Source organism: Macaca mulatta, chromosome 13 (genome assembly GCF_049350105.2).
Source record: "Macaca mulatta isolate MMU2019108-1 chromosome 13, T2T-MMU8v2.0, whole genome shotgun sequence".
Lineage (NCBI taxonomy): Eukaryota > Metazoa > Chordata > Mammalia > Primates > Cercopithecidae > Macaca > Macaca mulatta.
In genome coordinates, this window is record NC_133418.1 from 74,543,907 (window position 1) to 74,571,170 (window position 27,264).

At 33.8% G+C, this 27,264-nt stretch overlaps 1 protein-coding gene across 24 annotated transcripts in view; it reads left to right on the top strand.

Moving 5' to 3' along the window:
* NRXN1 (neurexin 1) overlaps positions 1-27,264 on the top strand; it is a 1,126,307-nt gene that overhangs the window by 805,012 nt on the left and 294,031 nt on the right. The gene's annotated exons all lie outside the window — the stretch shown is intronic.

Here is a 27,264-nt window from a genome sequence, read left to right on the forward strand (position 1 = left end):
AATAAGACCACATACCTATTGCTGTTGTTAATCACGTTCTTTGCAATGTAAACTTTTTTTTGGAGTGTGAATTCCTGTTAATTCTGTGTTCAAAATAATTTTTAAAAAATTTTTGGAGTGATTTTAGTGTCTTTAGGCAGACTTGCCAAATGAATAAAATAAGTTATTGCCCAGGAGGAGATACCATACCATCTGGCTGGAAGCAGGAGGTTGTAATACTGGTGACATGCAAAGATCTGGATTCTGTCTTTATTTCTTTCCTCACTAGAGAAAGTACTTATCTGAAGCTACATGAAATAAAAGGAAGGAAAGGATACTTTAAGGTATTTGGGGATGTGAAAGAAGATGGCAAAAAGATTGTTTCTGTGCCATTTTGTACTTATTTTGATACATAAGTGTCAGGAACATATATTTTGATTCATAATTACCAACTTACATCCTGGGCCCATTCTCTTTTCTCTAAGTTGTAAGCTTCCCACAGTAATTTACTCAGCGTATAATAGATGGCAAAGAGTAGTCATGAATGAAAAGCTTCAGTTTCCTTTGAAAGTTGCCATAATTAACTTTAGGGTTCAGGGACCTCTCTTCTTTCTCTGCATTTTAAAAATTATTAATGAGTATGGTTGAAACTCTTTAAATCTTCATTTTCTCACATTATTTGTAAAGAAGCACAGTGTCTTTTATTGTTAAGAGGTATTAATATTTTATTGATATATCCAAAAAATCATAGTGTGTCACACATTCAAAAACTTTTCTAAAGGATTCTTATTATCATAGTTCTTGGTCTAAAATGTATCTTTTAGAAGATTTCAGAAGAAGCATGTAAGTCTCCCCATCCTCTTTTTTATCCTTGAGATTCAGTTTATTTCCCATGCATCAAGCAACCATGGAAGTTTGTTCTATTTTGTTTTGTCTATCCCTATAATTTCTCCTTCTATCAGTACTCATGCTCCAAAGGACATTTGACTAGGTCATCATGTTCTTTCCTGTTAGAATGTGGCCATTGGGTACGAGTTCTAAAATAATTAAGAAAAACATGAAACACCAAAGTACATTAGCACAAACTTTTACAAGTTTTTCATTCTCTGTTTTTATTAAACTGTTTTCTTAATCTTAATTTTGTCTTAGAATTCTGGAATTTCCAATAAGCTGTGTAGGAGTTTACACTGACCACAAGGGCTGAATTCATTGGTAATCTTGAAAAACACAACAAAACCCCTCAGCATAGCCATTATTGGACCATAGTAAAATTTCAATTTAAAATGTAGTTGTCAAAAGGGGAACCCTGGAAAGGTAATTTCAGGTGCCTTTTAGCAAATTTGTAACAATCAAAATTAAGAGCATCTGGATTTTTATGGCATCATAAATAAATGATCAGTTAAGATACATTTCACTAGTACAGTAAGGAATCTTACTGCTTAGAGCAATCTCAACTTTCAAAATGTATGTGCTCAGTTCTGATGTAAGAGCTTTGCTACTTCAAAAAATAAATAAATAAAAATGAAAACAAGAGTCTTTTCCTTCTAAAAGAAATTACTTATTGATCCATAACCAATTACACTTTTACTCTGAGAAAAGGTTCTACAATGATCACTCTCAAGTCACAAGGGGCTATGTTATTGAATTAGTCAAACCACTGTTGTTTATTTTATGGTCAAAAAGTTTTAGACTACAAAAATAGGTATTTCTTTCTAGTGCTGGTCAAATGTGATCTCAGGGTCCTATCATAAGTAAATAATTGACTTTCTCAGCATCCATTCTAGCACAATAACCTCCATATCTCCTTTACCAGCCATGGATTTCTGATAGCTGCACTGTGAAGGCCTTCTTCTTTCTGAATCTCCTCTCTTGGTCTTGCCTGGTCATTCTCTTTGGATTCAGTGCATGTCTCTACACACCCTTTCTCTTGGACTTGGTATCTTCAAAATCTCCCTTGCTGGTAAACCATGTCCTCCTGGGCTTCCCAAATACTATTGTGTGTCAGCCCTACCCATTCCTTATCAACTAATGGGACTCAGTCTTATTTCAAATCTGGTCAAGTAAATTTTTGTTTCTCCCATTGCCTAGAAGAGGTGATTAGACATTAGAGACTCAACAAATCTTTTATGTAGAGATAAGTCACTTCTTTCCATGTTGTTGTTGTTGTTGTTGAGATGAAGTTTCGCTCTTGTTGCCCAAGCTGGAGTGCAATGGCACAATCTCAGCTCACTGCAACCTCCGCCTCCCGGGTTCAAGCTATTCTCTTGCCTCAGCTTCCGGAATATCTGAGATTACAGGTGCCCACCACCATGCCCAGCTAATTTTTGTATATGTAGTAGAGACGGGGTTTCACCATGTTGACCAGGCTAGTCTTGAACTTCTGACCTCAGGTGATCCACCTGCCTCTGCCTCCCAAAGTGCTGGGATTACAGGCATGAGCCACCGTGCCTGGCCTTTTTCTATGTTTTAAACATATAATCAAAATTAACACAAGACCAGTGGTTTTCTTTTTACTACCTAAGTTTACCTGCAGCTCTTTCCCAAAATGTTGGGTGCATGGAATAATAAAAGAAAGAGGAATTAGAAATTAAAAGAAAAAAGGAAAACCAGACAGGAAGGCAAGAAGGAAGGAAGGAAAGAAGGAAGAAAGTACGAAATAAAGGGAGGGAAGAAAGGAACAAAGAAAGTGCAAAGGGACACAAGATAATGCCTGTGGGTGATAGAAACAGAACTGTTCTTAATATGTAGATTTGAGAATATTCAAAGGCTGTTTTATCAAATTATTTAGGTATCTTTGAGTCCATTTTGTTTTTCCCAAATAAATTGTTCTACTTCTTTCATGATTGAAATTTAAAAGGAAAAATAAGATTTATAAATTTTAGATTATTGCTGTGTGATTTAGGTTTGTGAATATAACTGACTTAGAAGTAAACCTAATTGGTGCTATACTATCGATGATACATTTTTATCTGTAAAAGTTAGACCTAGTCATTATCCCTTAAACTGTAAGGAAAATTTGTGTGTAAGCCTTCAAAGTCAGCGAAGTATAAACTATATACTGATCAGATTAAAAAGTCTTATTTTCATCCTTATTTGATAGAGTGAGCCAATAAATTAGAAAGTTGGTTGCATTCATTAAGATGTGCTCCATCATTGCTGAAATATATAATGCTATTTCAATTAGATAATTTAAAAAATCTGATTGGCATATAATTTTAATGAAGATTTGAATATTTGACATGGTTTATCATCCAATTTTTCAGAATAAAAATGTTGGATTTTTAAAAAGTTTGATTAACTGTACTCTTAAAAACATAACAACTTGGAATAAAATGGTTTTTTAATTAGGTGGCCCAGTTTGACAGATGAATTTTTTTGTCATATTAATATTAATGCTACCACTGTTAACCTCAAAGTCATATAATATTACTATTGAAATTTTTAAGGTTTTATGAAGGGGTGAGGGGAAGATAAGACATGAAGTGAAGAGCAATTAATTAGTATAGTACCTAGAATAATAGTGCTCAATAAATATTTTCTGAAAGATTTAATAGCTTTAATGAATTATACATTGAAAATACTGTGGCTTAGGATGAGTGTAGATCTTCAATTATTTAACAGGTCAAGTAAAGTGACAGACATTTTAATTTCTATATAACTCTGAGAAAGTCCTCCAGCTTCCTGATTACAATACAGAAAAATTATAGAACTTGATATAAGCAGCCATATTATTGAGAAGCTTCAAATCTTAAAGGATGTTTTCAGACATCTTCAACTAAGAATTGATTATGGAGATTGGTGGTTTAAAGAAAGTCTATGGTGAAATTTTAATTGGATGAATGATTATTTTTTGTTAATAGTTGCCTTATTTATTGTAGTTCACTTTTATCATGAATTATTCTCTAGTTATTTTATATTTGTCCATTATTTACAAATAGAAATAAATTTTCTGATGGCAGAGAACATGATTTATAATAATGGTGATGATTAATAAGAAAAATAGCTGGGCATAGTGGCTCACGCCTGTAATCCCAGCACTTTGGGAGACTGAGGCTGGCGGATCACAAGGTCAAGAGGTGGAGACCATCCTGGCCAATATGATGAAACCCCATCTCTACCAAAACTACAAAAATTAGCTGGGCATGGTGGTGCACGCCTGTATTCCCAGCTACTTGGGAGGCTGGGGCAGGAGAATCGCTTCAACCCGGGAGGTGGAGGTTGCAGTAAGCCAAGATCATGCCACTGCACTCCAGCCTGGCGACAGAGCAATACTCTGTCTCAAAGAAAACAAAAACAAAAACAAAAACAAAAACAAAAGAAATGAGAAAGAGAAAAGAAAAGGAAAATAATACAGGAATGTAACTTTTCATCTTTTACTTCAGTACATGCTAGAAGCCTCTCCAGAAATATTTATTTAGCACCTAATATGACCCAGGCCTATGTTAGGTTCTGTGGATGCAAAAATAAATGAGCTGGCTGTTTAGTAAGTACCTCAGTAAATATTTGTTGGATGAATGAATGAACAAGCCAGCTGAGTTCCAGTTAACTTAGATGATTTATAGCAAACATTTTGTTGCCAAGTGACTGGTATTTCTTGGTATTTTTCTGTCTTGCTATTTTTTCATCTCTTTTCCTTACAGTTTTAACTTTCTTATTTGTATAGTATTTGTATGGGCAGTTAACAAATAATAGATTATTAAGATAAAGAATATAAAGAAATAACTTGCAAACTGTGAAGTGTTACACAAGACATGTTTAAGTTACTGATGTGTCGAGGATTATTTAACTGATAATGGCTTAAATAATTTCTTAGAAGCAATAAGCAAAAATTGAGCTCAAGTTTTTATATTTTATGAGATATATCTAGAAATTTTACCAATGTTGTCACTTCTAGAGAAACCCCTTCATATATCAGTTTAGTGATGTCAATTGGAAATTATTTAATGCCTCTCTGACAGAAGAAAGTTACTATAAATGTGGATGCATTCTCTACCACAAATATTAACATGTGTATTGGTTCTGACCAGAGGAAATGTCATTGAGGGTGGAGGAGAGGATGAGTGAAGAGTATTTTTTGAAATCCTTTCATCTTGGGAGCATAAAAGAGCATTGCAAATTTGATGAGTGAGTTGTTGCACATATTTGCCTTAAGTGTTGCTTCTTTGTACTTTGCTGGGCCGGAAGCCTTATTTTGAAACCAAGCTCTTAATTGATTTTGATTTGGAAATATGCCTTTTGATCATTGGTTTTAGTGTAGACTAGAAACAGTGTATTTATAGTAAATATTACATGTGTCAAAATAACACCAATATTGGTGACGTGTCAAGTCTTTCTCATCTTTCTCTGCTTCTCTCTATTACACATTATTTATCTTACTGGTCTATTAAGATTTGATTCAGAAATGTGTTTTTAAGTCAATAATTATATGTAGATGCACACTTATATCAACAAGGTAAACCTAATTATTTCCCCTCAGGCTTTTCTTGAATTGAAATTATGTTCCATCTGAAATGCTGTTTCTAACTAACAGATTCACTGATTTTATAGAAGTTTCACTTTGCCATATAGTATTCAGATTCAATTCTATAAATTGTATGGAGTATATCTATTGCTTGGTTTTGCTTTCCTAGTTCTTTTACTTTCATTTATTTGTTTTTTCTATTCCTATATCATGAGATAGCTTTCCTAATTCTTATATGAATTATAGAACATGTGGCTTATTTGACTAGAATTTCCAAAGATGGATTAAATGATGCCTTTTCACCATGTGTTGTAAAATTACTGTCCAAACTTCTGAGGTATAAAAGTCATTTTTGGGGAAAATGTGAGAAATGATGGTCACGTTTCTATTGACTTAAGTGCTAAATAGTTTATTATGTGTGGAGTAAGAGAGGCAAATGAATCAATACAGATTCCTGCCTTCATCCATTTTCCTTGAAAGTTAATTCAATTTCTCAACTTCTAATTACTGATCATCATCTTTAGTGTGTCATTTAGTCTCTATGTTTTTTGGTTTCTAGAATTCTAGAGTTATTTCTTCATCTGTAATTCTATTGCTGTGAAATTTAAGAAATGAGAACAAAACAGCTATTTCTAGCCTCTTCTCAGTTCACATACTTACCACTTAGAGGCTTGTACTGCTGCCTCACCTTCTCAGCTATCCTTCTGTCTCCATTCTGAGTACTTTTCTATCCATTTTATATACTTATGGCAGGTTAATTTGCTAATCTGGTTCTTTGATCGTATTATTCCTTTGTTAAAACACATTGATGCCTCTACAATTATATATAGGTAAAGGCAAATTCTGTACCTAAAATTTAATGTCCTCAGCATTTTAATCTCTTTCCCTTTTCATGTCCATTTTTCACATTTTTCTACTTATCTTTCAACTCCAGTGAAACGTATTAACTTTTTTGAAAAATGAGCTTCTTGTCATCTCTCTATTTCTAATTCCTGTTCAAAAGAGTTCTTCCCATTCTCTCTCACTATATAGATTCGACTCAGTCATTGAACAGTTTGTTTTTTTTTTCAAATCATGAGTGTTTTCAGGGTTGGTCGTGGATCTTTTCACCTCCTAAGCTAGCAGAAAGAAATTAGGTCTCGGGAATCTATTTGGAAGAGTTGCAGAAACAATTCCTAGGGCATTACCTAGCTGGAGAAAATCATGTCCATTGATTCTGCTCCATCCTGTGATCACTACTCCTTTGGACTCACTGCTTTGTGGTGGCTATTTTACAGAATGGCTTCAAATCTATTCTAAGTTAGCCAGTGATGAGCGGCTTTAGCAAACCTTGTTTCTGATGCCAGGCTGTCAAAACAAGGAACTTCTTGTTGAATTCTTTCTGACTACTGACTATACCTCAATTTCTTCTATAGCTACTAACTATTTTTCAAGAGCATACCTTCAAGAAACATTTTAGGCAAAATAAACACATTATTATTGATCACCTATAATGCAATTTATAATGTATGTGATTAGTTGCTGTGTAACCAATTTCTCCATAATTTAGAAGCCTAAAAGAGCAAACATTTATAATCTTATACCAGCTTAGGAATCCAGGAGCATCTTAGTTAGGTTATTATGAAATTTTCAAGAGAAGTAATGGTTAAGAACTCCTGTACTTAGAACATATCCAATATGTTCACTCTTATGATCCAGACAGAGTCTATGTGTCTCAGGAAGAAATGATGAGCAGCAATTTAAACTATATGCAAGCACGTTATTAAGGAGGCTTTGCACAACTCTAAACACAGTATAGATTGATGAAAGAAAAAATGAAACAAAGACATTGTTGAGGGTTAAGAACTAGTTTGGGGAATACATACTGAATATGGGTCATTTGCACAATTATCAGGAAAATTGCTTTTATTACACACAAAAAAACCCCACTGTAAGCCATAAGCAAAATGCATGGCAGTAGTGGTTAAAAAATAGAAACAGCATGGCAAACATGTCAGCCAAACACCAGAAAACAAGATGATGGTAATTCTATGGCATTAGAATCCTATTAATGCTGATGCTGGCCCACTCTAGACATGAACAAGTTTATTTAAACAATGGAAGGAAATAATCTAGGTGCATAGATAGGGGGTACTCAAGTTAATAGTAGACATAAATAATCCAAATTATAAATTAGAATCAGAGGACTAGACATAACTTTTATGGGGTCTGAGAAAATTCTTTTGATGAAAACAATTTGTGATGTCTCTAGGAGTTACTCTAGGAGATGGTGTGCTAGACTAGAACTAGGGATTATTATATCGACAACACAGAGGAGGTTTCTCCCCTCATCAGAACAAACTGGATAACTGTCTAACCTTTTTGCCAATAAAGCATAGCCCTGAATGGGGGACGCTTAACTGCCCTGGAAGATCACACTGTAACTAGGCTTCTAAGGAAATGCTTTAATGGTGGCCTCTTCCTGTGAGGAAAAAGTACTTTCTCCTAGAATTTTATCTCTTAAATCCTTCCTGCCCAATAAAGAATGGAAATTCATGATTAACAGACAATAAAAAAGTTTGGTGAAAGATCAAACTTAATTGATTAGTAAGACTTTTGGCCTTACTGAAAAAGGCTATCTTCATATACTTAAAATTTTACTCTGACTTTTAGCTATCAAATAAGTGCTGACTGCTCACTCCCAAAGACACATCTCCATCCCAGGCTTCTCTCACTACCATACTAATATTTCCACCTGCTTACTCAGCATCTCTACCTGAGTGTCTCATAGGCATCTGAAACTTAACCACATTAACAACTGAACTCATCATCTCCTAACCATACCCTCATCTACACAATCACGGCTAAATCCTTGACGTCTTTTACTCCGTGCTTGCCTTTACAATCCAGTCAGTTTGTCATCAAATTGCTAACATGTCTCTCAACCTATACCAGCCAACAGAAATATATGAGCCATGTTTGTAATTTAAAATTTTCTACTCATATAAAAGGAAAAAAAGATGAAATTAATTTTACTAAATGCAATTAACTTTGAGAATATATTTTAACTCAATATGCACTGAATATTATTTTAATATATAAATGATATAAATTATTAATATATTTTCTATTATCTTTTCATAATAAGCTTTTGAAATCTAATGTGTGTTTTACACTTAACAACACCTCTCATTTCAGAATCTAAATTTTCCATCAGAAGCATTTTATATTTTATTATATCTACAGTTGTGAAAGTAGATTCACACACTCAAGTTATTTTAAACATACTTAAAAGTTTGAGTATCTTTAAAACTTACATCAAACTTGATTAAAATTAAGTACATTTTAAAATTCATTTCCTTGATCACATTAGCCATATTTCAAATGCTCAGCATATGGCTACTGGCTTGTCTATTGAACATCAATTTTAGAACGTATCTACTTGCTTTTTATTCCACTATTATTGCCTTAGTTTAATGACCTCTTCTTGAACTGTTGCAATAGCCTTCTAACTAATCTCTCTGCCTCCAGCATCTTCCCTTTCTAATCCATCCTCTGCACTGCTACCAGAATGATTGTTATAAAATAAAATTGTGGTGTTTCAACCTCTGACTTCAAATGTTTAGTTACGGTGGCTCTCAACCTCTTTTAGTTCAAGACTTACCTGGCTGATAATATTCACCCACTTTCAGCAGTAATTTTGCTCACTTATGGGCTGCTCATTAGTGGGGAAAAAAAAAAGCACAAATCCTGGTACTCTATCAGTCCTTTCACCCATTTTTTCCCACGGCTCTGTAAGGGTGTGTTTCACCTCTCACCTGGTAGCAAGGCTGGTCAGAAATGGGCATGGGCTCCCTGTTCAGGCTGTCAATTTGAAGCGGGTTCATAGCATTCTTCAAGCATTTTTCCCAATGCTTATTTAATAGCATATGAAGAGAAACTAATTTTTATTTATTAAAATTTAGATACAGACACTTAGTAATTTACTTCTCCAGGACAATGCGAAGTCATATATCTGGAAAAAACTGGCAAAATGACAACAACAACAACAACAAAAAAAACCTTCCTTTTTTTTTTTTTTTTGCAGTGTTTGTGCACTCTTCCATTTTTTGTTGGCAATTTTATGAATCAGACAGAATTTGGAATTAGGTTAAAGTATTTAAACTTTGATGGCAAATGCTCATCCATACTGAACAGCATGATGCCGAACAGCAAGTGTTATGAAAGCAGGGAATTTTATCTATTTCGTGCACTTTAGTATTCCTAGAACCCAGCATGAGCCTAGAATTTAACAAGTGAGCAATCAGTATTTGTTGAAATAATCTTTGGATTCTAGATGTTCTACCAACTTAAACTGTCTATGTGTATTCTGAAAATGTTCAATGGCAATAGGTTGGTGCTGCTCAGGTTAAGGGTAATATCAGAAGCCAGTTTATATTAAATGTGTTTTGGGTGGGTTAGAGGTACACATATGAGCTAACAATCAGCATGTTTCCAATTTATGTGTTACCTGTTTATAGATTGGTATCTTGAAGCAAGAGTCTAGTTCTGATAGTGAACCGGTGACCTACTGCAAATACTTCAAAGGCCAGCTTCCTTAGCTGGACCTCTAATGTATGCACAATCTAGGCTTATTTTCCAGCCTCATCTTCAGCTATCCACACTCTACCTCACACACATTCACTCTTTAATACATGTTCTTAATAAAACTTCCTCCTCCTCCTCCTCCTCCTCCTTTCTCTTCTACCTCCTTTACGTCTTCTAAGTGCTAAGCACTTTTCAAGGCACTAGAAATACAGAGTCAGATGTGGCATGGCTTCTGACCTCAAGTACCGTATAATTTACTACATAATCTTTATTCTACTGGCACATTAGCCGCAGAAAATAGACTGATATTTCAAATCCTCACAGTGTAAAAGCACACTTTAAGGTTTTTAAACTATGAAGCAGTGTACAAGCGTGGCTTTTATAAAAGCAACCAACAATCTCACAACTGTTCTAAGTTTACATATGTAAGTCCATCTAATATGCATTAAAACTTCAAAAGAAAAAAATATACTCATGAAGTTAATGAAGAAATGAAGGTCACACAGCTAGTGAGCTGCAAAACCAGTACTGAACTGAGTCAGTCTGACCCCCAAATCCCTGGGCTTAACCACTGTGCCTTCTGTGATGCAGGTGAGAGTTCAGGAGACAGTCCCTCATCAGGCTGAACCGGATAATTCTGCCTTTTTGTCTGTGTAATGAAGTTTTATGAAGTTAAACAACCCTACCCTTTAGTATGCCACATATTGCGTAAATTATGGAGCAGTTCAGATATCTGTTACATAAACCGTTTTCTCTAGTTAAATAAATACAGGAAGTTATCTGACTGGCCAGTTACCCCAAAGATTTTGTGGTTAGCTAGCTAGTGTTTGCAACTAGTTTGATTTGTAAGTTTGAGGCATAAATAATTTTAAAGGCCGAGAAACACAGTTTTAAAAAATGTACCAATAATGAGAGTCAGCAAAAAGAGACCTCCAGAGTGCCTCTGTTCATATCTGTTCCTTTCTTTGAAGTGCTCCTACTTCCTCTTATTCCTACCTGTCCTTCTCTTTTTCCTAGTCTGGTGCTTTTTTATTCATCTTTGAGGCCTGGATTATATATTTTATATATTTGTGAAACCTTCCTTTGTCCCCTAGGGCAAGACTAATTATGCCCTTCTTGGTACTATTGTAGTACTTTGTTCTTAGTCCTATTGTGTTACTTACTGTAGTTATAACTATGTCTTTATATGTCCTTAGAGCCCATTAAATTGTAAACTCTTCAAGGTCACTGAAAGGTATAATACTATGTATCTTTACGTGTCTGTATTTTCAGACTCTAGCATGGTGCTCACTAGATGCATGGCAATGGTTTACAGAGGAAGGAATGCACACCTGAGTGAATGGAGAAATAAGTGAACTCCTGCTGCTTTACTTTTAGCTGTGGCCTCTCTTTCCCTCCTGCTGGTAGTTTTCCATTGTCATGCAGGCGCTCACTCCAGAACTGCTCTCCTTGGAGCTTAGTATGAAGTACAGTCCCAAAGGATAATGGTGAAAGCATGTGATGTTCTACTGGGACTTCCCATTTACAACCTCCTGAGGCAAACAAAAGTCAGAGGCCTGAGGGCTGAGGCCTGTCGTGAAATGGATTCATTTTTCCTGTGCTATTTTCTTATGAAAGGAAGACTTTTCTTTTGTTAATGGCTAGCTCCACCTTCAGGTTCAAATACTACACACAGGTGATCATTTCTCTGAGTCTAGTTATGCTTCTTGTCTGCTGTCTGTATCATTTTTATTTCTAATATCTATATAAAAGCATATGTAATTTATTTCCCTGCATCCTGACTTGATGAGAAGAGATGAATCCACTAGGAGAATGAAAACAAACAAAAAACTGTCCTGTAGTAATCCTCCCTAATTGATGAGGAATGTAGAGATAATCAATCTCCACTACCCAGGCAGTTTAACCATTTCTCTCTCTCTCTCTCTCTCTCTCTCTCTCTCTCTCTCTGTCTCTCTCTAATCTCCTGCTGTGCCAACCTCTAACACTTGACTTAACTGATGGAGGTAAAATTGGTTCTCCATTTATTGAATTTTTAAAAATTATTTTAGTTAATATATATTAAATGCTTGGAAGTACTATCAGTGAATCATCTGAAGTAGAGTTAAATTCCTCCTCTGAAATCATGCTTACCCTATTATTTGGCTTAGTCAGAAGAACAGTAACTAAACAATACTATTTAGCATGCACTGAGTGCTTACTGTGGAACACACAGTGATCTAAACATTTAGCATAAAATTATATTTTATTAAATATTCACAATAATTCATTGAGGTATGAATTTTATCTCAGTTTTACCAATGAGCAAACTGCATTATAAATAAATTGACCAAAGTCACACAGATAGTAAATAACTGCCTGTATTTGAACCAGTTGTATGACTTCAAAGCTTCATTTTTCTTTAGTACAAAGGAAAATTTCAGGCTGGCCCAGCAACTTTTGCAAATGATTATAAAATCCCAACTATCAGTGTGAAACCAATGAGTCTTTGTAGTGTATTGTTTCATGATATTCCTTATATTAAACATGGAATTCCAGAGATTCCGTGACCCTCAATGTGAATGCACTAAATAACAACAAAGTGTCATGACATAGCACATAATATTTTCTATTTAAGTCTCTTAATGGGTACAATTATAGGTATCTTTGCAATTTTGTGAGTTGTGCCTAAATGTAGGACTACACTAATACTGCTAGGAGGGTATTGGCCTTATGTGTGATGAATATGAAAGTAACCCACATTGCTCTGGAAACTCTCATTGGAGCCATAAGTTTCAGCCTTCACCACATTCTAAACCTAACACATAAAGCCTCAATGACTTGACCTACTTCTCTCCCCACCGCACCCCCAAACTAAAGGCAGGGAGAGTCTCTGTGTACTTAAGTATGTAAATGAGGTGAGAGAAAGGGAATTTGTCTATTGCTTGTAGCTCTTGCTGATTGAACATTTTCCCGACAGAGGTGTTCAAAGGAAAAGTATGTCATCTGTTCATTATTGTTAATTAGGAATAAAATCAGGCTGTGGGGGCTCCAAATCCCATAGGGCATCAGCAGAGAAACAGTGTTGAAATTTCAGCCCTAATACACAGAGTAAGGTCAAACAGCTACTCGTGTAGGCTCCAGAACTGTGTTCATTTGATCTTTAAAAAACAGGCATTGCAAAGATATTTCATGAGGTAGAAAGAAAAAGTTGTAAATTCTAGCTCCTCCTCCAAATGCCTAAATCAAGACTGATGGTTATTTGATTATTTGTAACTGGTCATTGTGAAGGGTGTTGGATAAATGCAGTGGCTGGGGATGTTTCTGGAATTTGAAAGTGCTATGTAGATACTGTTAATTGTTATGTGAGGAACATACTATAACCATCAACTCCATATTTAACTAGTTTTTCCTGAACTTTGTCCTTCTCAGTAGACTGTATTTCTATTATTTAACTGATTCTTGTTGTTGTTGTTGTTTTTAATTTACTAACTTTTTTGGTGTCCTTCTAACCAGACAGACATAAACTAGATCTAATAGACTAGTGAGGCGTACTGTAGGGTCTGCAAGGCCGATAATATTTTATGACAGGCTGTTCAGAAGGAATTGAATTTTATTTGTTGCCTATGGATGAAAGTATTTACTTTTCAGAAAAGCCCATATTTTAAATAAATGTAATTTTTAAATCGTAAAAATCTGTATCAAAAAATTTAAATAATACAACAATGGTGGGAGTAAAAAGTAAAAACTGCATATAATATACCCACTTTTTTACTGTGGTGTCTAAAACTCTGATCTTTAATCTTATGCACATACATTCAATTTATTTTTTGTATATAGTATATGTATAAATATTTGTGTATATGCTAACACACCTGAACATTCCTTAAAAAGATGAAATGTTATCATGTGGTACATACTATTCCGCAAGTTGATTATTTTTATTTAATATATTTTGTACATCTTTTCATTTTAGAGCATATGATCTCATATTTACCTCATAACATGCATCTGCTACAGTTTATTGACCTTAATGATGGGTATTTTAATTGTTTCAGCATTTTAAGTATTACAAATGAATAACATTTTAAAATCCTGTAAAAATATTGTTTCACTTGTGTAAAAGCTTATTTTATGTTCAAATTCCTAGAAGCTGAACCAATGTATATATTGCTGAGTTGTCCTCTAAGAACGTTGTACTATTGAACACTCCCACCAGTGGTATATGAAGACGTCACAACCTGGAGTGTTTTCATATAAAAGCAAATTGGTCTCATTATTTCTTAAGAAACTGAGCTCCATAGAATGATTTTCTTTCTGGTGTATTTAATTTGAGTGTGTTCGCACTTTAATAATTACACTAGTGTAGAGGTGAAACCAATCCCCCTTTAACTTCAGTCACAAACTTTCTCCTATTCTGGCAGTAGGCCAAGGAGGTTGGATAACTATTTCATGAATCATGTGCCTCTTTTCAGTAAAATGTGGCTTCACAATATTATGGGAAAAGCCAGGCAGGCAAGAGGTTAATATCCTCCTGGGTAGCAGTACTCATTTCAGAGTCTACCTCTGTGTTCTTCACCTTCTACACATTCCATAATTCTTAATTTTGCCTCTAGTCACTTCTTGTTTCAATCATGCAGTCCTCAGGACTCATGAACAGCCATGGAACGTGACAGGCTTTTAAATGTATTAATACTGTCAACATCATTGTACTTAATCTTAATATAACAAACAGAGTAACAACAGATGTACTCTGCTATTAAGTGTTTAGTAAGGCATACATGTCCTAGCTCTTGATAGCCAATTTAAATGGCAAAGTTCCTGAGCCTGAGCTCAGAGGGTGGATTATATCAAGGGGCTAACTCATATGTTCTGTGGCATTTGATAATAGCCAATATTAAATTGAAAGGAAATAAGATGTTCAGTAGCAGTAAAAAGATGTACCTACTTGAGTTTTACAAATTCTACATGTGATTATTTACTTCAGTCCTATTGCATCTATTGTGAGCTAAATCACAGTTAGAAGTCAGAACCACATTTAAAAATTAAAGAGCATTTTTTAAATTGCTGAGTTTTAAAATGCTGCATAAATATAATTTAAGCATGTGAGATATAACCAAAATTATAGTTTTTCATTGCACTTTTAAATTTTCCTTAAGGTGCTATAGTTTTACTAATACAATGTAAAAATTAAAATATGTAGCTATAGAGTTTAATAGGCACTGAGAATATTTGTTAATGCCATGGCTGTCTATATTATATTCACTAACAGATTTAATAGCTGAACAGATGCAGCTTGCTATGATAACACATGGTACTGAGCAGCAGGCAGCCCCATTTGACAAGTTGGTTTTTATTTTATTTCTATATCCTCAAAACTTCTCTTATAATCCCAGATTTCAGTGTGTTTTGATTTGTTAGGCAGCAAACAGATAGGAGAGATTCGGTTCTTTGTTGTTTATTTGCAACAGGTTGTTTGACTTCAGGGTACAAAGCCCGTGAGATTCTAAAGTAAAATAACTGGATGAAACTGGGTAAGACACACAGCACAGATAACTATACAACAATACAAATAGATGTAACCAATACAAAATGAATAGAGGAGCACCTTCAAGGATGCTCTGCAGTATGGACATTGATAACACCGGATTAGTAAGAAAATTCTGCCAACCATCTTCTCAGCAAGTATCAGTTATACGGTGGGCAGGATATTTAATTTTAATTATTTGTGTACATTTCTTCTAGTTGCCTTGCATAACTAGCAATAACTTTTGCCAGCAGAGTGGCCAAGGGGAATTGGCATTGTTTGGTGTTACAAGATTTACTCTCTGAGGATCAATTCTTTGCAGCTTTCCATGAGCTATTTTCCAATCCTTTAATTGCTTGTGTCTGGAAAAAAAATCTGATGTACATTCTAAAGCTAAAATAAGATGACTGTCTAGCTAATATATTTTGGTAGTCACAAAGATGCGTGGTATTGATAATGAGATATTTGAAATGGGTTTTTGCAGAAATCCTGTACAGATATTGAAAATTGTAAAGTTGTTGAAATTGGATACATCCTGTTGAACTTCAGGGATTTCAGTTCTGCCTTGTGTGGTGAGGGAATTATACTAGCCTGAAATCTAAAGTGTGAAAGAGGTGGGTTCAAATCCCATGGAATGTTCTCATGCAATATCAAATATCTGGGCCAGGAAAAGCATTTGTATTTCAAGGCATTCTGCATCTTTTCAGAATTTCTTCAGCAGGGTTGGCATAATCATCAACTAGGATCTGTTTAAAGACTTACAGCATAGTCTTTTCCCAGCATCAAGGTTATTATGCACAGTCTGTCCTGGCCTTAACAATCCACACTAATTCAGAGAATTCAGAGAAATCCTCTAGGTTTGCACAACCAGAATTAATTTCTTTCCATCACAGTATAGTGAGAATAATATGTTTCCCTCACGTTCAAACCTCTCTCTTTGGTAATGTGAACCTCAGGGTGTTTGATCGGGGAGTTAGGCTGATTATGCTTTGTGTTAGTGTGACTCATAATTCACTTTCAGTCTGCCTTTAAGAAAATATTCCTAAATAAATATTCATATATATATATATATATATATATATATATAGAGAGAGAGAGAGAGAGAGAGAGAGAGAGAGAGAGTCACATATATAGTCACACACATATGTATATAGTCATATATATAGTCATATAGTCACAGGGTCTTATTAGAGTACAGTAATGTGGTTATAGCTCACTGAAGCCTCGACATTCCAGAGGCTCAAGCAATCTTCTCGCCTCAGCCTCTCAAGTTGCTGGGACCACAGGTATCTGCCACCATGCCCAACTAATTTTTAAAACTTTTTGTAGAGATGGGGTCTCACCATGTTGCCCAGGTTGGTCTCCAACTCCTGGGCTCAAGCGATCCTCCCACCTTGGCCTCCCAAAATGTTGTGACTACAGGAGTGAGACACTGTATTTGACCTATGAATATCTTGGAAGTCAGACACTAGTATGAGAAGTTTGTAAAGTCAATATGAGCTTGTTATTCTAGTTTACACTAAAAATGTAAGTAACTCAATAATTATATGTTTTATATTAGATTTGGTCATTGCCAATACAGTTGTATAAATCTAACATCATAGGGCCTTTTTATCAATTAGACTTGAGGACAATTATTTTTGGTAAAATTCTCATGTTGATTGTGTAAGGGTTCTTTTTTTTTCCCCCAAAAACAGGAGACAGTTTTATACTGGAATATTAGTCTCCCCCAAAAAAGATACATAAGAAGACAACACTTGAAATAATGAAATTTGTGTGGATAACATGTACAAGTAGGGTACTCACAGAACAAATTATCATCTTCAAAGAATTCTAGGGTAATTTAGATGGCAGGACAGCTAGACATAGCTGTTTGTCATCTGCTATGCCTGATGGACAAATGGGTCAAAGCCTGTTTGAATATAATGAAAACAGATCACCCTAACTTAAAATCCAAAGCAGTCTTTGAAGTGTGATAACTATTCACTGAAAGGAATAAAACCCATAGCCACTGGAGTTTTGTATATTTGGAATGCTACAATGAAGCAAACATTTAAATTCATTTGCAATAGAGAAGAAAAAAAAATAAAGGCTCTTGGAATATCTCTTTTAACAACTATTGAAACAATATGGAATAAAAGTGAATATTTTTGGAAAGGACACCTTTACTTTGTTTTGCATATATATAACAGGAATCCATAGAATCTTAAATTATCTTTAACTAAAATGTCACTGGGTACAAAGTTGAAGTTTTCTATCCTAGAGAAGTTTCAGGACCTGGAAAGGAAGTTAGTTCCTTTAGAGCCTCACTTGTATTCCAACCCCTAATCAAAGACTAAAGATACTCTAATTTAAAAAAGTAAATTAGTAATGCTGTTACATAAGCTATGGCCTTGCTGGAAGTTTAGATTCTGTCTTAGACTCCAAGATAAACAAACTTATTTTTCTCCAAAACCGTGGGTATGTGGCGGGGAGGGGGCTATAATCGCTGTGGCTAAATATGAAGTTTACCAAAGACCTTTTGGTTCTGAGGAAAAAAAACAAAGAAGATGCTAACTTTAAAGAGAACACATTCAAATCTCCAGTAGAATGTGAGAGAGATTCTTCCATTTTGAGAGAATCATCACCACTTGTCAGAAATGATGGTGTTCAGACTAAGAGCTGGTAGATCTCTTCAAAAGTGTGTCTGGGAGCTAACTGTCACCCAATTCCCACTGAAGATGGAAAGTCTTTCATTCATTCATGAATCATTTCTCGAGGGCTTTAAAGTGAACAGAACTTTGTTAGCTTCTTGGGATAGAAATGTGGATGAGATACTGCATATGCTTCAATAAACTTGAATAGTGAAAACTCTCCATTAAGACTTTTAAATAAATAATTTTAATAAAATGATGTAAAGATAATAATAGAAGCACTGAAATTTATCATAGTAGCATATAAGAAAGAAGAGTGAATTTTGCCTTGGTGCCTCAGGAGTACCTTTGCAGAGGAGGTAGTTCAGGCATGTATGGGAGAAGAGCCTGCCAAATGGAAGAAAACAAAGGAGGCCATCAGAAATAATGAGCTAAATTGAGATGCAACATGGTATGTCTGACCAATTGTGTGCCCTTTAACATAGCCCTTAGTAGGCTTCAATAAATGTTTTCTGGATGAATGGCTAAATGGGAAATATCTTACCTAGTTTTTCAATAACAATAAGTTAGATGAAAAAGAGAAGTGGCAAAACTATTTTAATAAGTATGCAAGTGATGTCATACTGCAAGCAGACTTCAAGTAAGAGTCTAAAGCTTTGCTGTTAAGTTTCTTTCTGCATAGGACTCTGGGTTGGAAAGATGACCTTCAGCCAGGCATTCTGTTGACAAACTTGCTGCACGGACCCACAGAATGCAGATGCTTTCCTAGGACTGCTTCTTTGGGTCCCCTGTTATAATTAGGTCCGTCCATCTCTTTAGGCATTTCTGAAACATGATCTAAGTTGAAAGTTGAACCCCTACTTAAAGGGTTTTAAAAAATTGCGTACCTAGAGAGTTTCAAAGCATGTAATTATAGATCCAGCCAGATAAAGGAAGGTCCAATGAGTTTAGATTTTTCTAGGCTTTTTCTTTTCTAATCACTTAGTTTCTCAACTGTCAATGGACAGAGGTACAACAATAACAATGGTATATTGGGTCATGCTTTATATTCTCCCACAGCTCTCATATGCACATTGAACATCCTGTTCAAAGGTGATTTTCAAAGATGTGATTGAGAATAAGTCTACTGCTTTTTAAATAGTCTCCGCTATTCTTAATAATAGCAAATTTTATTCTGTAAAATGTATTTATTGTGGTCCTCATAATCAAGAATTGGGAAAAAAAATTGAGGATAATACCAATAGTATTAGGAGGTGCTGTTTTTGCTATATCTGTTTTGCTACAATAACATTTCTGATTCCTTTATAATTACCTTATTAATCTTCACTAGTATCTGACCCAGGTGTTTTACCAGGATCACAGAAACATGACAAGGTCATTGCTTTTGACCCTTCAAAATATTACTGGGAAGCTGTTTTTAGCCACATCTTGTGGAGGCTGACAACACATTAAATAGGTTCTGTCATAGATATTTTTTCACTTTCTAAAAATAATAATGATACTTCACAACACACTGTGTGTAATTTAGAACTTGTGATTATTCTGGACCTGAATTCTCTACTTTGAGGATGGCAGGTGCGTGTTTGGAATCACACCCGAATCTAAACTCCGCTTTTTGAAAGTGTGTTAACATGGTATCATTGATCATTAAAACTTGAGTTGAACTTTCCACCCAACTAGCATATGCAGAAAATTAGTGTGGTTCTTTTGTTCCCTGAGGCTGTGTCTTTCTAAGCTCAATAAAGCACTCTGATTATGGTTGTTTTTGAATGATGACTTGAAAACGGAAAACTAAAAAAGAAAAAACTCTATCTGTTGGCATGTCTCAGTCTCTGCTCACTTCCATTATTTGAAAAATGTAGATCTTTTAGAATCTCTTTATTTGGTATCATGAAAATTAAAAGTGGTTCAAAGGAAGTAATAATTCTGTTTTCAAACTCTGATTTGTAAATACTTCAGAGGTATGGATTAATGCCTTTAAATTGAGTATCCTCATTCAACTTCAAAATCAAATTTCTTAAATTGAACCCTTCTTCCCATACTGTGCTGCTATTTCAAAGTAGAACATCAAGTTTGAAAAAACAATAACAAGTATCTTAAAATTATAAACATTAAGATGTTTATAAACATTAGAGACAATTAACTCATTTGACACTGAAGTATTTAATTTAATTTAATTACTTTTTTTTGAGATGGAGTTTTGCTCTGTCACCCAGCTTGGGGTGCAGTGGTGGGATCATAGCTCACTGCAACCTCAAACTCCTGGCATCCAGCATTCTTCTTGCCTCAGCTTCCCGAAGTGTTAGGATTATAGACATGAGCCACTGTGCCAGGCCTAAAGTATTTTAAAAATAACTTTTCGGACACCGTCTTTTATTTGCTTCACTCCCTCCATTCTTTATCTGCTTAATAAGCATATTTAGTTCCTTGAAATATTTAACCAATTTCACCAACTGAATGTGAGGTTTAGCCACATTCAGTTGTGAAATCAGCTACCCTACTTCTATAACTCTTATTTCCAAAGTAGGATTGTTTCATTTGCCTTTAGCATTTAAATCACCTGAATATTAACTGGAGAACAAGAAGAAATATGCCAATTCAGTGCTTGCTAAAATTTTCTTTGGAGAATTCACTTTGCATGAGGCTATGTGGTTGGGCAAAGCGTAAGATACAGGTTGTTGAGCTGAAGAATGGATAAAAGTAATTACCTGGTCTGCAGAAGTTTGACTATTTAAATATAATTCCTTAATTTAGATTGTTCTGATTTTTTAATATTATTATTAATATGATGTCTTATTTTACATATTTTATAGTTAGTAGCATTATACACATAGTCTTTTTAAAACACTTTAAAAGGTATAGAAAATATTTTTACTGTGCATATTTAATGAATAAGAAAATTAAGGCCTGTGGATAAATGGCATGACTAATAAAAGGATACACAATGATCAGAATTTAGGTTTTCTGATCCCAATCTCATTACTGTTTTGCTATATTTGTATTTATAAATTAAATGTTTTCACCCAGTAACATTTGATTGAGACAGTGTTAGACACAGGAAACTGTAATATTCATACTTGGTAGCAGGTCATGTTAATATGAATTGGATTCATTTGTTGAGCTTGAAGAATCACACTGACACGTAACATATAATATTTATTTGTAATAGGCCTTTATTTTAAAATATGCCCAAGGGGTATAACAAGGATGTAATATTCTTTACCTTCAGATTCTTATAATAACCTTTTTCTTTTAATGCAAGACAAGAAAGAGAAGAGCATATTAATCAGAGAATGGAAGTAGGATTAGGATAGAGGTGGAATGTAAAGGGACAGTAATACCATTATATGAAAACATAAAGGAAGTCTGTGTCAGATAAAATAATTCAACTCTCAGGGGAATGGGAAGGTAATTAGATAAATAAAATATTATCTAAAATTAATTTTGTGAGGGTTGCCGCCATCTGTCTCACTTCTGTGATATGTACAATTCAGGTAATAATCTGGCTGCAAATTAGGGACCTAGCTATATTAAAGTGAGCTGAGTCCTAGAGATGCTACATATTTTATTTTACCCTGCGTCAGTTTATAAAATTGAGATAATAATACTTTACTATCCACCTTATAGAATTATTCTGAAGATCAAATTAAACAGCATGTGAATGCACTTTGAAACATTGAAATCATCGTGATGCCATACAGAGCTATGCGATTTCCAAAAATCATACAAGAAAGCAGTTCCATTACCTTACAGTCACTTACAAAATAAAATGTAGGATATGCTATGACTTTTGCATGAAATCTAGAGAGAGATTCTCAGTAAACTCCTTAGAAAAATCAGAAAAGTTAAGCTCTCTATTTAAGAGTTGAAAGTACCTTGAATACAGACAATATTTGAATTGTCTTAAAATTCTGTCTTATAACTAGGCAGTGGATTTTTTTCTGTGCCTGCTGGAATTAATATTGTTGCTGTTGCTTACATTAGTCATAGTAATGTTGACATCAATCTCTACCTAGACAAAAATGGCCCAAATTATTTGGTAACTTACTCATTAAATACTGAAAATATGGAATATAGAGTTGCTCATTGGATTAGAAAGAACTGAAAATATTTAGCATTAGAGATTTGCTGATATATATTTTATGCAATCTACTTGAAAAAGATAAAGAACTATGCTAAAGATTTTCCCTTTTTGGGACAATAACTGGCTGTGTTCAAGAATTGTGATCTTAGCGTGAGATTGCTAGTTCTTCTTACAGGGCTTTATCTTTGCCCTGGCCTGATGAAAATTATCCAATATCTTGAATTAAAATAAAAGAAGATATTGTTACTCAGTTTGTAGATAAGCTGAAAATTGAAGTCGTGACCAATATGAGTATCCCAAGCTAGAATGAAGTATCAAATCCAAGGACATAACATTGACAACTCTAAAACTGAGAGACACATTTAAGTAACACAAAATAACAACTAAATAAACTGTTAAAATTTAGTAATCAGCATAAGCTTAATGTAAGTCAATAGTTTTACGAGGTTGCCAAGTAAAACTAATCAATTTTAGGATGCATTAATATTTAGAAAGATGGATGTGGTGAATTCCTCTTAGCTGTACTGATGACTCTGCTGGGGTTTGTGGAGTGCTCTGCTTGTCACACTTTCTAAATGGAATACCTTCAGAGTTAAACAAGAAGATGATGAAAAAAGTTGAAACCAAGTTGAATTATACAATCATCAAAGAAATTAAAAGTGATTAGGATTCTTGGTTAGGAGTCCGTACAAGATTCTTTGAACTGGTAGATAATGACTTGAGGAGGCATTATAATGAATTGACTTGAAATACCTAAAAATTTCAATGGATTAGAAATGGAATGGGCTACCTCAAGAGGTCGTGAGTACTACAAATTCCTTTGTGTGGAGTCTGGAAAGATTAAGCATTTGATGGCTGCCTGGACTAATGAAACTTCCAGCTCCATTACATGGTCTTATCATTCTATTATATTGAATAGGAAAATCAATTATAGCAGAAATTCACAAGCTGAAGTTCACATACAATCCATAGTGCCATCGTGTTTTTACAAACAATATATTCATCCTATTTTTTTCTGTCCTGTCTTTTCTTATATTCTTAGTCATATAGCTTTTATTCATTCATTCTATAAGATATATTGAGCAAATGTAATATTTGAAGTACCATTCGAATGCAAACTGTATAAGAGATGAACTTATTATGTCTGTCTGGTTCACTTCTGTATATCCAGCACCAAAAACCATGCCTAGCTTATTATAAATGTTCACTTTACATTTGTTGAATGACTAAAGATATTATCCCACCTAGTTCACTTGACCACTGTTTCTCAAATTAAAGTTCTTGGGATCTCCAGCATGTGCAGCACCCTCCTAATGGCAAAAAGACAACAAGCAGCTCCTGTCTGCCATTGTACCGATGTTAATTTCTATGAGCAATTATAAAGACAAAACTTATCTTAGGGGGTTTAGAAACTGGGAAACAATTTCAAAGGTGATATTTTTATTACTCCTTTAATCAGTGTTTCCCAAACTAAAGCCTGCAGGCATATTCTTGCAGTTTGGAAATTCTCATGTTGAAGAACCACTTTGCAATCATAACGATTTGCAACTGGTACCTACCTGACCCTTGCAGAAATATCAGTTCACATTTGTCTTGCATTTAACCTTGAAGATTCATATAATGCAAGCAAACTGTGAAAGGTTAAAGTGACTGTGTGTGATTGACAAAGGCATCTTATTCCTTTCCCTTGCTTTTTCTTTCAAGTAATATTTTTGATTTATTTGTTTCCTAAGAATACTCCTCCTTTGCCTCCTTCCCTTAAATAAAGGAACTCTAATGTCCTACACCACCTTCAACTTCTCTTACCAATTTTGAGACTAGAGATTTAAATAAACATATAAATGACAAAGTTTGCTATTTATTCACTTAACAGTTATTTATCAAAAACTTCTAAGTTTCGGCACTTTCTTGGAGCATGTGTATAGAAGAGAGAGAGAGAAAGAAAAGACACAAATCGATGCTCTCACAAGACTTAAGTTGTAGAGTCATACGCAGGCCTTTAATATTAGCCATATAGGTGAAGAGGAAATGCTAACTTAATGGGTGAAGTAATCTGTGGAATTAAAGTGTTGGTATCTTTTCTAGGCAAACCCAATTTTTGTTTTTTTTTTGTAAATTCAAAGCATATTTTTTTCACTACCATGAAACTGCTTATCTTGTTGATTTTCTACTTCTGAGAGTTTCTGTGACATTGATAAAGAAGCTACTAGAATTGTAAACTGAAAAAAGACAGATGACTCAAAACTTTATTGTTTAATTATAAATTTGGAAAAATATACTTCATATTCAGTGAATCCCAGGCTTTTAAATTAAATCCTGAGGGGACAGTTTTAAGGACAGGAAACTTTAATAGCGAATATGTAGTGGATTTAGTTTGCCAATAAGCAAAAATTTTCTGTCTAATATACTCTTAAGATGTATTAGGAATACATATTGATTTGCTCCCATGGATGAGCCAAAGGAAATGCAAGATTTATATAGAGTACATTACAGCATATTCCTGAAATTGTCAATTATATGTATTAAATGAATGAAGAACACATATTACCTGTTCCTTTTTCACCCTTTCTTCTTCTTGAAGCAAAATTATTACACATCAAATGGAGTCTGGTTGACTAAGAGATGTTTAGTATTTATAACCAAGAGTGGTAAATGTAATATGTATAATTGATACATTAGACATTGGCCTACAGAATATACTATACTGTTGTTTTTAGTTATCTCTAAACTTTAACCTTCATTATGATGATATTAGCTTATATTTAGTACATAATAGTAGGTTTCATTCAAGTTTACAAACATAAAATGCTTTATATAGACTCCAATATATATGAACATATTTATGATTATTGAATCATCACATTTCTTTTTCTATCATAAAGGAAATCACAGGCATATTATATTTGTCTTATTATCATCTAATATGAAAATTACAAAATGTATAATTCAAATTAATAGTCTATTGATATAGACATTTAATCATCTTTTAGGGACTATGAATATTTTCATCTTAAGAATAAATAGTTGATTATTAAATACTATTTTGGATTCTTATTTTCAATATTCTATTAAATTGAGGATACAGATACTCTAAGCATGATATTAAAGTCATATAAATATAACATATGTGTGTGCATGTATGTATGCACGTGTGTGTTTGTGCATGTTTGTTTTTCATTGAACCCATCTACCCATTTAGGGGGAGGTTTTTCAGCAGTTCTTATGGTTAATTCAGATACTGGGCTTTCTTACATAAGGTATAAGAGGACCCTCCCTCACCAAGTTTTCTCTTAAAATAGTTTCCCTTGAATCTAGTGGCCACTTTTAAATTTTTTTTCAAATCACTTTGGTATGTCCAAATTTTATTATGAAAGCCAGAAAAATGGATAGAGATTATTCAAAAGCTTTCTCTTCAGTAGAACTTAACTTATATATCACTGTGTCAATTTTGTTTTTTGGGAATTTCTAGTAACTGTCCATTATTTAGACTTGATTAAACCACTTAGTGTGTGTTTGAGCAAAGTGCAAGTCTTATGTATCTGAAAGTAATTTTAGTTTTTAAAAGCTAAATGTGTCTTTTATTTGAAAGATCTTGATATAAGCATATAAAAATATAAAGTCAATAAAATCATAATTTTGATGTGCTTTATTCAGTTTCATAACTAGTACATTATTTTCTACTACTGCTTTAAAAATATATTCAGCGGAAAAGATTTTTTATTCATAGTCAAAACAACAATGGAATACATGTTCATACTTGGCTGAAAGGAATATTATTTTTAATTGTCTCAAAAGTATCACTATAATGTTGATATGCAGTCTACATATAAATTATTATATGGATCAACAAGTTTAATAATCTCACAAGGTCTACTCAGTGATCACTATCAGTGATTATTCAAAATTACAGTTCATTTTATGCTAATTGTAAAATCATACCTGATTTTCTAATAATAGCTGTGACTCATAAAACACTTCTAATTAATACCTGTGAATATGGATGCAATTAAATATTAATGAGATTTAACTTTTAGAATAATGCACCACCAATCCCTTCATCTCCAAAAATGCCAGTAGATTAAAATTGGATTATTCTAATTAGGAAGCTGAAGTTAATAACTTTATAATTTTTTGAATAAACCAAACACAGTGTGATGAGATGTTATTTTTATAATGAATTTTTAATATTCAAATCTTCATTGAAACACTTTTAAGATTGGATACAAGGAGAAAACAAAACAAGGCTATTCTTCAGGCAAGTTTATGCACGAATCTGTGATTGGGTCTCATTGCCTGGGCTTGACTGGATCAATTCTGTTTTGATTTTCTTCAGATTCTTATTATTTGCCTATAAATGATAATATTTACCCAAGTAATTATAATTTTGGTTTTGAATGGAAAATATACTATTAGAGAGCTGAAAGATAAACAGCATTAGTAAGGTCACTAATACAGCATTATCAGTAATACATAGAGCAGTACATATATAATATAGTGTAATTATTTTTTAATACTTCATTAATAAATATATAGAATGGTTACAAAGTGAATTATTGCAGAGGCTTTAAGTACAACTAAGATTTAAATCTATGACATTTCCCATTTATTTATTTTTTATTGCAACAAATGTAAATAATTTGAAAACACCAAGTCATATCTATTATTTGTTTAATGAAAATAAATCAAATCTCTGTTAAACACTTTCCATGTTTTTATTGAAACATGTCTTATTTGCATACATACTTCAGTGGTAAGAATGTAGGCACTGTGTTGTGACAGAACCAAATAGAAATTCTAAAAGGATATAATTTTGTTTGTTTTACTTAAGTACCTATGCCATGGATATGGTAGATGGTCAAAAACTATTTTTAACTGATAAATTTGAATTTTGGCCCCAATTATTTCCACCTTTACAGTTTACTTAATTCCTCAACCTTAGTCTTCTTGTTTGTAAAATGAAGGCTCCAATAGTACTCACCTCATGGATTTAGACTGTAATCCTGAAACAAGGCCTGTGAAGGGCCTAGCATAGTGCCAG